The sequence below is a fragment of the Schistocerca cancellata genome, chromosome 2 (assembly GCF_023864275.1).
Source record: "Schistocerca cancellata isolate TAMUIC-IGC-003103 chromosome 2, iqSchCanc2.1, whole genome shotgun sequence".
NCBI lineage: Eukaryota > Metazoa > Arthropoda > Insecta > Orthoptera > Acrididae > Schistocerca > Schistocerca cancellata.
Window position 1 is genome coordinate 946,769,139 of NC_064627.1, and position 16,575 is coordinate 946,785,713.

The 16,575-nt window shown below is 39.3% G+C and overlaps 1 long non-coding RNA gene across 1 annotated transcript; it reads right to left on the reverse strand.

The window, feature by feature from the left end:
- Positions 1-3,725: 3,725 nt before the first annotated feature.
- LOC126162919 (uncharacterized) lies at positions 3,726-16,329 on the reverse strand. Its single transcript, XR_007535128.1, has 4 exons — positions 16,192-16,329; positions 13,816-13,946; positions 13,527-13,703; positions 3,726-4,515 (listed from the first exon to the last, which is right to left on the reverse strand). It is a non-coding gene; the product is annotated as an uncharacterized LOC126162919 (long non-coding RNA).
- Positions 16,330-16,575: the final 246 nt, after the last annotated feature.

A 16,575-nucleotide genomic window follows, 5' to 3' on the forward strand; every position in this document is an offset into this window, starting at 1 on the left:
ACTGTAGAGATAGATCTATCCTTACTGCACATCTACCAACATATTGTACATATCAGAAGAACATTAAAAAGTTTTTCGCTACTAACTCTACAAACAATTATGGAATAAGAGTCAATTTTGACTTACATTTACCAAGGAAAAACAAACAAAAAACTCAAAACAGCATTTTCTATCAGGGGCTAGAACTGTATAATAAACTGCCCTAAGAGACTAAACAGATCACTAAAATGTATCTGTTTAAAAACAGCAGGTAAGCCATTATTCACAAGTAATGCTTATTACACAAAAAATACTTAATCGATGACTGAATAACGAAACGGAAGAACTACAACACCCTGCCACACTACAGTGCATGATCACAACAAATCATGTGCCGAGATCCACAGAGCACGAGTGACATTCTCCTGAGCTCACCTCACTCGTCATGTGCAGCATGCTGTATCAATTTTTCAGGCAGAGATGTGAGGGCATCAATTCACGACGGGTGCACAGCTGCACGTTTACAGGCCTGGAGTCAATGTGCGTGCACAGTGATCAAGAGCAAAACTATGTTATAAGTCATCTGGAGCAAACTGTGTGTAAATCTAAGAAAATAGACTAATAGTCAGTAACCAAATGACGAAGTGCAGTTGTTAAAGACACTGATCTCACTTTCGTGAGGACAGAGTTTGCTACGTCTTGCCAACCCGATTTGAATTTCATGTGATTTTCCTAATCGTTTCACGCAAATGAAGTTATTGTCCCTTCATCAAGGCCTATCCTATATATGAGCTGATGGTCATGTGTTCATGAGGTGTGCTTACCTGTGTGTATGAATATAGTGTGTTTCTGTTTCTCTTTTGCTGATAAAGGCTATGACCAAAAGCTTTGAGTTCATATCTTTAAATTATGCCGGTCTGCGACACATCTTCTTTGTGGTAATTAGCAATCCATCTTTTCCTACACTGTTGATATTCCTACTTGGAGTAAACACTGTTCAAGTTAGCCTTAAACAAATCAAAACTTAATTATATCTATTGCATGAAAACATACGTCACAAAATGACCTGGACCTCAGAATACAAAATGAAAGAGGTTACGAGTGTAGCTGTCACAGAATTTTTAGGTGTCCATAAAAATGAAAATTTCGGCTGGAAAGCCACATCCCCTAACTTACTAATTTGTCTAGTAAACACTATAGTACAATTTTCTACTTTGCTTACATACACACTGTTATTACCTATAGCCTCACTTTCTAGATAAATCTAAAATCTATTTCACACTACAAAAACAAGGTGTTATAATAATTACCAACAGTTCAAGTATAGCACTCTCCAAGCAGTTATTTTAACCCTAGGATGCCCAAGCCTTTTTTTCTAACTTGGATGCCTGGGGGTGGGAGGGTGGGGGGGGGGGGGGGGGGGGGGTTCGGCGAGCCCACAGATATTAAATAAGTTTACTGACGAAAAATTACAACTTTCAAAACGGTTTACGTATTTTAACTAAGGCATCGGTTTATAAATATTGTTAATTGTTATAAATATTGGATTGAGTGAATAAAAAATTGACATTACAATACAAAATACAGATGTGTTCATATACAATAGACTGGTCCTCAACTTCAAGGCAAGAGACACACTTCACAATTTTTTCTGAATGTGTGTTACACACGTTTATGACACTGTCCACAATACTGTTTTGGTTTACTTAGATTGTTGTACTTCTGCTCTATGTTTTAGCTTCTCTTACACAAATATGGCACCGACCTTTCCCTGCAGGAGGCTGACGTGCTTCTGTTGTCACTTCTTTTTCTTTTGTAGAATAGTCTCCACTGATTGAACAATTTGGTTAGATAACCCTCTTGCATTGGCACTTCTTTCTTCTACCTGCAATTTCACTAGTTCCATCCCAGTTTGCAGAAGATAAAGTTGCCGTTTGTAGTGTTTCTTTTCATTCCATCTTGGATGTTGCTGGGTGAATATGGTGGTTGCATTGATAGCACCAATGTCGATAAGAGAGTAAAATACAGATACAGACGATCTCTTTGTTCCCCTCTTACAGGTGTACATACATGCTATTTGATCAATGGTATAAATTCCACCATTAGTGGAATTATAATATGCATTTATCTCATTTTTATTCTTCTCTCCTCCAACAGTGCCTTTAACTTGGTGCATTGTTGACATCAGTAAGTTTTAACTTGGTTTGGTTTTTGCTATGTAGGGCACCAAAGTTACTGGAGGCCTACCTGTTTGATGGGTCTGTGAACAAGAACATTGATGAATATAGCTCTCAATTTGAAGTGTACTTCATTATGTCTGGAATATGCTTCCTGTTTGACTGGAGAGTTCCTACTGTAGTAACTTTGTGGTCTTGGTATAACTCTTCTGCCAAATCCAGCGATGTGTAGTACCGGTCTGTAGTAATATTTCAACCAGTATTTTTTCACAGGTGCTACCAGACATTTGACCACAGCTGCTGAACCCCATTCTTCTTTCGACAAATTCTGAACATTACCTGCATAGGGTCCCACATTCAAGACGTATCTGTCAACTGCATTGGACGTCATGCGTATTAAGGATGCCATACTTGCCTAGTTTATCCTTCATAAATACTTTGAAGGGGCAGCGCCCTCTAAACAAGCTGAGCATCTCATCAATGGTGAGGTGGACCCCTGGTTTATACAGTAGTGGAAACCTATCGTTCACGTTGTTGAAAAGATCACAGATTGCTGTGAACTTGTCTGCTTCCCTTCTTAGCTGGCGGGTACTTTTGTCATCAAACCTTATGATTGCAATAAGTTCCTTGAAATGTTCCCTTGCCATAATACCCTTGTAAACTGGTCGACCCACTGGGTCTGACCGAAGATCGTGTACACTGACAGAATTGTCCTTATTTGCCCCCATAAGTATCACGATTCCTATTAAGACATACAATTCTTTCTCATTAGTCAAAGTAACATTTCACCTAACTGCCTCTTCATTTGAATGTTTTACCTATAACATCCATATCAGGCATAAGAAGTAACTTCAAGGGTTCTCCAGGTGATTGGCAAACACCAGCTGGAGTTATTCCTGCCTGCTCTCTTACTATATTAGCAACAGACCTCTGAGGAATTCTAGGCTGTGTGGTCACGTACCTTCTTCCAGACTTGGCCACAATAACATCCTGATGGTCACTGCCTGAAGCTGTGCTATCTTCATCTTCTCTAACATCCACATCACTTTCCCAATCTAAATCATAGTCCATTTAACACCACCCTCATATTCACCTTCACTCCCCGAGTCAGAATCTTCATCTAAAATTTCATTCAAACTCTTTCTAAAGGCGAATCATGTACTCTTTTAGTCATTTTTAAGTTTGGGTGTGAACAGTAGGGAACTGCACTAACTCGCTGCAAGTTTACAAGACAAATAACAGCTGATTGACATCAACAATCCCTTCCTCTGAAAGTAAACCGATTGTTGTGAATATCAAGAATACCAATCACCAAGAAACTAACTTGCATTGTTGTAGAGATGAGAAATACGAAATCCTACTAAGGGAAATTTTCTTAGCATGGAAGCCTAAGGAAGCTTAATAAAAGTAAACATTGCATTAGACTACTACGGATGATGTTTGTGTGTGTATTAAGCTAATGTGCATTGACAATTTCAAAATCAACTCAGGTCTGCATAGGTAAATGCCTAATTTATCGATTTTTTTCAGAAATTATGAACAATTTAAATAATTAAATCAAACAAACACTCCATTTGATCCTCGTTTATTACAACAAACATTACACGAAGTAAGGTAATCCTGCTGCCCAGTTGTAAGTTGGGACAAAACAAACATTCATTATTACCAGTATGTTCAGTTAAAAAGATTTTCAATTTATACACAGAAAATTTGAAACATAAAATTAAGCACAACTGTTCTCCAGGCACTCATGCATGATCATATTGACAAATGAAAAAACAAAAATACAAGGGAGGATATCTTAGGCAACTTCATCCCAAAGCAAGAAGAGTTCCACATGTGCTGAGTATAGTCTACTTAGGATAGCATCCTCACCCACTGCAGTCCAGTTAATTTAGAAAATTTAGAAAAAAAAATAACTGGCCAAAGTGAGAACTGCAACACATCAAGTAGCAACAAAGAACTGTACTGCAGGAAGTTGGGACATAGTCCCCGCCTCAACAGGTGCAGATGGTTCACACTTAGCTCTCTGGTGTGTGAACGCATCTGACATGGGCCCCCCAACAACCTCAACCAAAGTGAATAGGTTTGCTAGAAAGAAGGGTATGATTTGTATGGTTTGTTTCTTTACTAGGTTCCCATATTCAACTTTAGGAGATTTGTTGAGTTGGCTTTTTTGTGAGGCGTAAAATATTTTGTGAGACTTGTCTTGGGTTGGGGTGCTACCCTAAGAGAGTCAATAGCACAAGAGCTCTCCTCCTGCACACACTCAGCACTGTTACATAAGTTTGTATCTCAAACTTCGATTTTGACAATTTTCTTGTTTTCTGTGGGAGCCCACCATCTCAAACTGGAACACCTGTGGAAAATAAAAGTTTTATTCCTTACAACCTCAAGAAGTCTTTTTTAATATGCTTGCAAGTTACACAAAATTGTCATAAAAACTGAACACTTTACCTCTGGCAGCAATAGAGGTGCTCACAGAATTACTCTTTTTTGTGTAGTCGGCCATCAGCCCATTTTACAGCGTAAATAAATCTGCCATATATTCACACTCCACATTCACCTTAGTAGCAAATGAGTATTGTAGTGCATGTACAAGCAACAATTACTATGAACCGCTTGATGAATAACAATGTGTGGGGCACTATTTTCTATTTGATACTTCGATACGCATAGTTAATCCAGATACGTTTTAGTGCATTAACTAAATAGATCTTCAAGAGGTATAGGATTTGCAAATTGTTTTATATTCACAATCCTGCACAGGTAAGAGGAACACTATAGTGACTGAGCATAACCACAAAATGCGAGAACCGTATTTTATAAACTCCTGACTTTAGTAATATAGGGAGGGGCAAAAGATAAAGAAAAATGACACGTTCCATTCAGTATAGATTCCCACACAATGTCTTAAAAATTGGGCTTTGCTTTGTGAGGTTCTCTATTTTCTAGTGCATCATTCTTCTGTGGCTTGTTTTGTCTCCACCTGCTTACAAATTCCAGATGTTCAATACTGCACGTTTATATAAAATCACGTATATTCTTTACATATAGCCAGCAATTCTCATACTGAGCACAAAACTTGGGACACAGAATCTATTGGACTCACCCTCTACACAAGGAACACTTTATCAGCTATATGAACCAACAAACATTTATCATATAAATAACACTAGGGGCAAAAGAAAACAATTTGGAAACATAAGCAGGCTTCTGAAGGTTTCCGTACACAGTGTAAAGATAACTTCGTGATTTTGTTACTCAAACAACATGCACAACATTCATAGCAAAAAGGCACCACATTCATTAACTGCAGCCACTAACTTGCCAGAAAATCACAACATTTTTCACCAAACTGTTTCACAGCAGATCACACTGTAGTTCCACCTTTAAATCATCACACATACATCAAAATGACATCTAAGTAAGTGCCCAGTGTTGAAAAGCAATTGGAATTGCTCAACAGAATAAACACCACTGGATCTGATAGAACCCCAGTTCAATTCTACACAGAGTTTGTGAAAGAATTCACCTCACTTCCAGCAGCAGTGTACCATAGGCCTCTTGAGGAACAAAGTATTCCAAATGATTGGGGGGAGGGTGGGGGGGACATCCCTATTTTAAAGAAGGGTCACCAAGAAGATGCTCAAAACCAATAGCCCTACACCTCTGATGTCATTCTGTTGAGGAATTTTGCAACATGTTTTAGACCAAAAATCTCTGTAGGAACCAACATGGGTCCCGAAAAATCCTGTGAAATCCAGCTCAATCTCAGAAAGCAGTAGCCACAGGCACCCAGGTAGATGCGGTGTCCCTGGACTTTATGGAGTACCATACTAAATATGTGACTGGATTGTTGTTTTGCTACCAAACAGAACACAGCATATCATTGTAAACTGAAAAGTCTTCAAATGCAAAAGTAACTTTGGGCATGCCCCAGCAGAGTGGTACTGGAAGATTGGATAACTTTTCAGAACGTATGAAAATGATCTGGTAGGAAAAGAGAGAGAAGGAAACATAGTAGGTGAATATGGATTGGGGGAAAGAAATGAGGGGAAGCCGTTTGGCGGAATTTTGCACAGGAGCATAACCTAATCATAAATAACACTTGGTTCAAGAATCATAAAAGAAGGTTGTACACATGAAAGAATCCTGGAAATACTAGAAGGTATCAGATACATTAAATGGAACCAGGTTTTAAATTGTAAGACATTTCCAGGGGCAGATTTGGACTCTGACCACAATCTATTGGTTATGAACTGTAGATTAAAACTGAAGAAACTGCAAAAAGGTGGGCATTTAAGGAGATGGGACCTGGACAAACTGATTAAACCAGAGGTTGTACAGAGTTTCAGGGAGAGCATAAGGGAACAATTGTCACAAATGGGGGAAAGAAATACAGTAGAAGAAGAATGGGTAGCTCTGAGGGATGAAGTAGTGAAGGCAGCAGAGGATCAAGTAGGTAAAAAGACGAGGGCTAGTAGAGATCCTTGGGTAACAGAAGAAATATTGAATTTAATTGATGAAAGGAGAAAATATAAAAACGCACTAAAAGAAGCAGGCAAAAAGGAATACAAACGTCTCTAAAATGAGATCGACAGGAAGTGCAAAATGGCTAAGCAAGGATGGCTAGAGGACAAATTTAAGGACATAGAGACTTATCTCACTAGGGGTAAGATAGATACTGCCTACAGGAAAATTAGAGAGAGACCTTTGGAGAAAAGAGAACCACTTGTATGAACATAAAGAGCTCAGATGGAAACCCAGTTCTAAGCAAAGAACGGAAAGCAGAAAGGTGGAAGGAGTATATAGAGGGTCTATACAAGGGTGACGTACTTGAGGACAATATTCTGGAAATGGAAGAGAAATTTGTTAACATCGAGTATAGATTTAAGTGTCAGGAAATCGTTTCTGAAAGTATTTGTATGGAGTGCAGCCATGTATGTTAAGTGAAACATGGACGATAAATAGTTTGGACAAGAGAATAGAAGCTTTCGAAATGTGGTGCTACAGAAGAATGCTGACACAGAAGAATGCTGAAGATTAGATGAGTAGATCATATAACTAATGAGGAGGTATTGAATAGGATTGGGGAGAAGTTTGTGGCACAACTTGACTAGAAGGAGGGACCGGTTGGTAGGACAGGTTCTGAGGCATCATGGGATCACAAATTTAGCATTGGAGGGCAGCGTGGAGGGTAAAAATCGTAGAGGGAGACCAAGAGATGAATACTCTAAGCATATTCAGAAGGATGTAGGTTGCAGTAAGTACTGGGAGATGAAGTTGGCACAGGATAGAGCAGCATGGAGAGCTGCATCAAACCAGTCTCAGGACTGAAGACCACAACAACAACAACAACAACAACAACAACAACAAGATAACATAGGAAGTTCTGTGAGATGTTTTGCAATTGGTGCTGTTGTATACACAGAAGCGAAATGCAAGAAGACTAACAGAGAATCACTGGGGAGTGTGGCAAGTGACCCCCAACACAAACGTATGTTAACGTACTATGATTGCGTCGACAGAAGACCCTTTAGTGTAAGATCACACGATTGCAGCAGAACAATCGCTGGAAGCATTTATGATCATAAAGTATCCAATGGCATGCGTATGGAATAATCCTAAGTGGAATTACCACATTAATGGCGAGTATGGTAACAGCCAGGCAGATTCACTGGAAGTATCCTCAGGAAATTTAGTCCATCAACATAGGAAGTAGCTTACACAAGAGTCGTTTGACCAATACTTGAATATTGGTAACTGTGTGGAATCCGCACCAGACAGGACAGTTACAGTAACCCCTCTGCCACACACCGTTTCAAGGTGGCTCGCAGATGGATTGATTGATTGAGGAGGGTATGGGACAAAACGGTTAGGTCATCACTCCTGCAATTCAAAGTTACTTGCACCACAGAACACTGTTAGACCATTCAGGACGACTTGAGCACCTACATAGTTAAGAGGTATTAATAGCTATTGTCTATTGCTTTATAGACTACAAGGCACGTATGCCTTGCCCTCCTGTAGTATCATGGCATCTTCGGTGTGAGCGGTCCAATGCTGTTGTTCGCGCAGCTGCATGAAGACCGACGTCTTCTTTCCAGATTCATTACTTATACAGACTAAAGTGGGTTGATCCAGTAGTGGGGTCGAACTATAAAGCAAAGAAGTTAAAACACACAGTAGAAGGCATAAAAGGGTACATCAATTCTAAAAACTGAGGGGGGGGGGAGAAAGATTGCTCTTTGCATGAGGGAGTGGTCATGGGTCCCAGACCTAGGAAAGACAGGCCCCAACCACATCCATCCTGCCCTGCTCCAGGAGCACACACACACACACACACACACACACACACACACACACACACACACACACGAGTGCCAAACTGCAGTAGTTTCCAGACTATGTGGAGCCTTTTAAGAGCAGTAGTGCACCAGATTCATTCTACTGTTGGGCAAAAAGAGACTTGACTTCAATCTGCTTATCTGCACCTGGCATCATGAAAGGCATTGGGGGCAAGTATTGCGGCACTGAACGGTCAGCAGTTCACTCCCCAGGATGCCCACATGACTTGGGACCCAGAGGAAGGCAATAGAGCACACGGCGCAGCCACGGGTAGAGAGAGTTCATGGATAGCAGAGACCAAAAGATGATGGAAGTAGCCATCAGCCCACAGCCTGTAAGCTAGTCATTGAGTTGTGCGGGGGAGGGAATGGAGGCCCAAGAAACTGACGACCCTGTTTATGCTAGCTGCTCTGCTCTGTGAACGCACTACAATATGATCCTGGCAGTAAATGATGTTCCACACCAGTAGGACACGTAGAAGTGTATCCTGCATTATCTATCGTTTTAGAGCCATCGGTGTAGAAGATTGATGTCGCATCTATGTACCGTTACCCTGAACTTCTCAAGCAGGGTGTAAGCCATATCTCATCTTTCTTAATGACTTACTTGTCATCTATATGTCCCACAAAGAAAAGGGGTTTGGTGGAACACGCTTCATGTGCCAAACATCCGCCCTGGTACCACCCATTCCAAACAGGGCTCACCTAGTGGCAGCACCAGCTGCCTGGCGAGGCGTAAGGGCTATGGTGGGGAAGGGGGGGGGGGACAGGGAGGGAGGAGGACGGGGACAGGAACCCACACCAAAGATGCTAGGAAGGGAGTTCTTCATCTGGCTCACACTACGGACTCCAATTTAGAGATAGAGGTCAAACCCCCTCAAGCAGACCAGAAACCGAACGACAAAGCGAAGTCAGGATAGCCAGACGAACATAAGAACATCAGGAGACAGAAAGGAAGAGGCAAAGAGAATGGAGTAGGGGCAGTGAAGGAGAAGGAAGAGGAAGGTAAACCAGCCCAGAAAAGGAAGGAAGGCTGCAGTGGCTCAGGGAACCATGCGCACCATCCCTATACCCACAAGAGAGCTGTGGGCTCACTTGGGGAGAGGGTGGCTTGAGGAGTATAAATGTAGATGTCCGTGTAGAACGTACACAGTATTCACCACGAAAACCACCTCTCAGGTGAGTGCCCCTTCTCACTCAAATTCATAGAATCACAGACATAAATTGACGGGCTTGCTGCTAAAGCAAGATAAGTCCATTTCTGGTCAAAAATGAGATGTTTAGGCATGAGATATAACATCAGAATGTGCATCTTTTGGTGCAAGAGCCAGACTTTTGTGGACTGATCTGAATGAGAGATGCACGGTTACGTTTGGTGGAAGAAACACATTAGTCCTGGACTTACCTGGTTCTTGCACCGGTAGTTGGCAGCACTAGTGTGACAGGATGGTGTGTTGTTTACATGGCTGCATATGAAGTTGTTCAGATCGTGCATTTATCTGTACTGTATATTGTGTTTAAGGCATGTCTTCCGGTGATTCACGCAGTGATAGTGAATATGAACACATGACAAGGAAAATAAAAGGTGATTCTAGTAAATGGAAAAGAAACAGAAACAAACTGAAAAGGCTATGTGGCAGGTCATATGTAACATACAATGGCGAGGTTATTCCAGCTCGTGAAACTGGGCCTGCATGCAACTGCAAACGAAAATGTTTGGAAGTACATTTGCGAAAGAGTGAAGTATTCTATGAACAACTTAGGGAAGAAACTAAAAGGGCCAGGTAAAATAAAGCTGTTGCATGTTTAGCATTTGATTGCCAGCAAAATTTGCCTCTTCCAGTACTTCCTTCAACAGATGTATTTTATCTGAGACAACTGTGGATGTACAACTTTAATATACACTGTTGCAGCAGTGGAAAGGCTCACATGTTCATGTGCACAGAATGCGATGGCAAAAGGGATCCTGATGAAGTTATTTCCTGCTTAGATTGGTACCTTAAACATGTCATTCCCCCTGATACAACTGAAATTGTATTATTTTCAGATAACTGTGATGCCCAAAACAAAAACAAGGCACTTCTACAGTATCTCTTCAGTCTTGCACATACTAACAAATTTCAGAAAATTACACATTACTTTCCAGTGCGGGGACACTCATTTTTGCCTCGTGATAGGGACTTTGGGGGTGTTATGACTGTCACTATATATAACTCCCTTCTACTGTCACTATATGTAACTCCCTTCACACAAGAGTACTTCTGTGACTACTTTCTTAATGTACATATACAGGGACAGGTCAATCTAATACACACACATCTAACATGAACACAATTAATCAATGTTCAAATATCAAATAACACTAAACAGAAAAGCGTATACCTCAACTGTACTAGCAAGCTTTAATAATAAAATAGAGTTTGCACCACTAAAGAAGGCAATGAAAGGTGACATTACCTTCCCAGAGGAATCACTGTATGGTGGTCTTATACCTCTTAAAAGGCACAAATATGATGTCATGAAATTGGTTAGAAAGTATATTCCTACTGCAGATATGGGTTTCTATGAAAAACTCTGCAGGAAATGATGATAGTGAACACAGCCCAAATGAAATAGAGTAAGAATATTTTAAAATGACCATGAAGTAAATCAAGTAGTTCAACAAAATGTTCTGAGACTGTATATTTTATATTTAGTTAATGATAATATCCTTAAAAAATTTACATCAAGACAGAATAGTTTACGTTATAAGGCATGCAAAACTATGTATAATTTCTCTGACAAAAAATATTGTAAAATGCCTGGTAATCAATAAAAAGTAAATTATGATTCATTAATTGTTATTTTGTTTTCATATTATTTATGTCCGATTTTGCATGCAGTATTTCAGATTTTGAAGTATTTGGTGCAAAAACCATGAAGTCCAAATATTTATAATTGCAATTTGATTTATTAATGTGTATTATTAATTTCAAAATTTTATACATTGCATATAAAATACAGAGCTATAAGTAAGTAACGTTGTCTTATATAATTTCTAAAAAATACACACCTTCTGTAGATGTCAAACTTTGTTATTCAGTTTTCTCAGAATGTGTATTTTGTGATTTGCCTGGTTTTTGCAGCAAACGCTTCAACTACGAATGAATGAAGCTAAACAATGTTTCCCCCAAGACTCCAAAATGCCGAATTTGAATGCAATTAAACTGTTGCCAACGACAGAGTAAACATTTAGAGGCCTGTTGCCACCTACTCCTTCACAGCATAACTCACATGGACAAAATACTTTTTTGAGAAGTAAGTTTTAAAATGTCACCGATTACAACTCGGAATTTACAAATACTGGTACAGGATGATTTGGGCAGTTTGGCTGCAGTTGGCAGTGGTAGTTCAGGCCCAGTGTCTATCGGACTCTTGCACAGTCATAGTTCAAAACACTCCCCACCTAGAAATGCCACGGGATTCATAGTCAATGGCTCAGTAAACTCTCAATGAAGTTATCACCCTCCAACTTCGCATAAACCTCAAGCTACACAACAGATCAGACTGCCACCTCAACCAAGACAAATCTACCCTTCGCAGGAGACAGCAAGCAACGTGGAAAGTTAAATGTACAGCTGCAGTCAAAGAAACCCACATATAGGCAAACAATAAGCCATGAAAACTACAGAGATACAGTAAAAAACTTAAAACATGTATGTAACAACAAAGGAAGTCACCAGACCACAGTGACAGATAAGCCAACCTAATGTTCTTGAACCCAGCACCCGATGAGGAAATAACCAAGATTATAAACAAGCTAAGAAAAAGTCTACTGGACACGATGAAATGTCACACACCACTATTGGATATTGTCAACTGCTCATTAATTGAAGGTAGTATCTGTGTACAAAAAAACAGAAAGAATGATGATCCTAACAAATGCATACCAGAATCTGTAGTATCAGGTTTTTCAAAAATAATAGAAATGCTCATGCTCAAAAGACTGAAAGCTCAACACTGGACAATCGAATCAGTCCTACTATTAAAAAATTATATATAACTGGTATTCACTGACATGCAGCAACCTGGATAACATCAGACCTCAGTGACAGGAGGTAATATGTAACTGAGCATAATATACAGATCATAAGTTCTAAACATGAAATGTGGTGCACCTCAAGTTTCTGTAACAGGACCCTTCCTCTTCAATTAGTACGTAATTTTTTGATTGGACTGGACTGGGTGAAGCAGCTTCAGTTAGGTGGTCATGTATAAAACTAGACAATGATCTAATTTGAAAACAGCAGAAAAATAATCGTTCGAACACACTAAGCTCTGTGACATTTGTGATACATAACTGGCTCAGTATGCACTTCACGATCTATTGTACACTATTTATAATGGAGTTTCTGAAACTTATATGCAATATTGAATCACTGTATGGAGGGACTCTACTGTCACAGGAACAAAATGAAATAATAAAGAAGGAACTCATCGGAATTATACTGAGAAAGAAGCAAAAACAATTGTATGTGACTGTAGGCTTCCCGGCGTTAACTATTGATGAAGGTTTCTCGGGTCTCCACCCGGCTGGAGACCCGAGAAACCTTCATCGAAAAGAATTGTTTCAAACATCTTAAAATTTTTGAAATTTCCACTATTTTATATATGCTAGACAATTGTGACTGCCAATGTGAAAACCTGCAGAACTGGAGACCAGACTGTTCATCCACATTTACAAAAGAAACATAGACTACAGATTTCCAAAAAAGGACCTATACACTATGGTATCAAAATAATACAAGCATTGTCATGAAAATTACAGAACCTCAGGACTAAGATGGTGTTCCTGGAAAAAGGTTAGTCTAGCGGTAACTTCCAATAACAATAAGAACACCATCACCATACCTGCAAGCCAAACTAGCTAAAAAAAACATTTCAGGAGCTGACAACGAGCCACTGAATAAAAAGCACAAAATTAAGAAAGAAAATCCAAGTTTGGTGATATAAGACTATACATTACGGTATAAATACTTACTGGGAGAAAACAGTTGTGCGTTCTCAGTTACCAAGATAATGTACATGTACCAAGGGTGAAATTTGCAGCAGCCCAAGGAAGTGTGGTACACTTCCTTTTCTGATTCCCTTTCCCGTAAGACTCGAGGAAGAAGCCTTCATTTCTGCGTTATGACATACTGATAGATGAGCTTAATTTCTGGAAAACACAAACATTCAGTCACAGTGTATGAGAAAACTCTTTTAATGGAAAAAAACTTCAGTGCAGAAGAAAACTAGTATATAGAATTTGAGGTGTTGCATATTCTCACCTGATGTCTGATGATGGTGATAATAAATACTGGACTTCATGTTGAAAATGTGACACATCCACAGGCTGATAGGGGATGTGCAAGCAATGATGTGAAGATGTTACCAGTACGCCATTTTACTTCATGTAATGCTAGAATAAGAAATAATTATATACAACTAAAACTGTCACAGCATGTATTTAATAGTCACAGATTTCACAGGTGTACTACTGTGTGCCACATAGAAGTCATCACAAAAACAGTCAATTTGCAACAGAACAAAAACCGTAACTTGAATATTAATACTCTTTATCTCTTAGTCCAAATGTCTACCTCTCTAAAAAAGTGTCCAAGTAAAGGAAAGTTAACACCAGTCTCTCACTTTCCAGATAGCAGCTGCCAAGTGAAGGAGAATTTAATAATTTAAAATCATCAAATTTGTCAAGATACCTCACTTCTGATGTTGCATTGTACACAGTGATCTCAAGTTGGCATAAATTGAACAATTATATGTCCTGGGACCCTTACTGTTCCGGCCATATACTGATGCCACACATGAAGCTTACTTAAAGGCATACTACACTGTTTGCAGATGACGCACATCCAGGTAATAGACACGAGACAAAACTGACAACGATTGAAATAATAAACCACTTATGTCATCACTGAGTGAATGGTTCAGTGAAAAAAAAAACTACTGTGGGAAAATAAAAAAACCTACACGAGTTTCAGCCTCTCATCTCAAAAAACGAGAACTCTTCGACTTGCTCCTAAACAACCAAAAGCTCACCAGTGCAAGTTCCCTTGGTTTCTTGGTATGTGGCTTGAAGAAAATCTTAAGGGAACACTCATGTCAGTTACTAAACAAGCTGTTAACTGTGTGTTTATACTCTATGGGCATTCAGGAAATCTGTCACCAATTAGTCCGTAGACAAATATATTCTTCTTACCTTCATACCATACTACAATAGGGGGATTCCGGTGGAACACGCCCTGCAGCAAAGGTATCTTCAAATTGCAATTTAAAAGGCAATATGTATAACACGCAATCTGAGATATGATGAATCACGCAGGCAACATTTCCAGAAACTTGGCATTATGACACCACCATCTGTTTAAACTTCCAAAGGAAAGACAGACCAGTAATATTCAATGAACACATTTGTAGCTATTAAACAAGACAGCAGTGGGCCCTACATATGATTCAGTCCAGAACAAGTTACCAAAAAACTGTCTTCCATGTCAGGATTAGGCCTGATTATGGTGCACGTTTCCTAAGAATGAACAAGTGAAACTACAATGTCTCCTGCTTTCTTGTAATATTGAACAAACTTTCATGAAACATTGTTACAATGTGACTGTAAAAATTACTTGTAAAAATGTATGCTGACTTGTCCAATACATGTCCAAACTGCACAATATTATGATTACATGGATCAATAAAATACAATATTAAATGTTCCAACTGATCTTAATAAGCCACACTAAAAATCCAAAAACTAACAGTTACAGCAAGCAATAGGTGATTTCTAACAATAAAAGGCAACAGATTATACCCTTTTCTGTATAGTGAAATAATACTGTAAAGGGATGCCAGATGTCACTTAGAAACCCTTCAGCCCCAACCCGCCAAAGCTTGTTCGCTAGGGGAATTCCTCCAATATGAATTTATATATTATACATAATTACGCATTAAATACCCTATCGACAAGAACAAAAATTTGTCTTGTTGCTCAAATTTAATCTTATTCGCGCATGAACTATCCACAACCACCAACACTGAATCCATCTTCCCGCGCAATTAATACACAACGGTTACCCGCATGTAAAGACAGATACAAGTCGAGCACTACAATTAACGCCTTCGTAAGCTAGAATTATGCTTAAACATGTCAGCATCTAATCATACATGATCTTCAAACGGAATTGTTTTTCATGCTTTGGAACGGATCTTGGCATACAGTAACACCATACAAACACAATATACTGGAAAGTTCTACGCACATATCAAAATAACTGCGCACGGCAAGTTAAATCACTAACAAACTTGTGTAGTTTAAAAAAAAAAAAAAAAAAAAAAAAAAAAAAAAAAAAAACGCTGTTTGCTTCCTGCACGGTAACATACCACATCATCTTTTGCTCCTGCACGTGTATCGCCTTGTAAAGCATTTTTAGTGGTGTCAATTCAGTGAAACTCTTAATACAGTACTACATTTCGCAAACACAGTGACTACAAGAAAAACTAAGCTTTCAACCAGTTCGTCACATGAGACGAAATTGTTCGAAACTTCTCTGTGTGCGCAAGTTAGAAAGAAACTTAACGTTCAACAAGCAAAACTGCGTTTCTCTTAACAACACGTGTGAAAACAACACCACAAGAACTTGTTACCAACTTACTTTGCTGTGGCTTCCTGCCCTCCATGCTGCGCTCTCCACGTTACTTCGACTCCATCCTCCACAGGAAAGCGGCGTGTGCGTCTTTGTCTCGGCTTATATAGCACTTTGCGCGTCACAGTAGGAAAGAGGGGGAACTACCAACCTTGTGACAGTGCACCGTACTTATAGAAGTGTTGGGGGTTTCTAGTGTTTGAAATAACACAAAATGATTTCCCTTTATACACATATTTATGGACGAGTGGCAGTCTTGTATTCCTTTACTAAATAAAAAATAGGTACGGTACCGGGCGGAACAGAAGACACGATGCAACAATATACATTTGAGCATCATTTGGACGATGTGGGCATTTTGTGAAACGACACGCCAGTATCTCTTGATTTTTC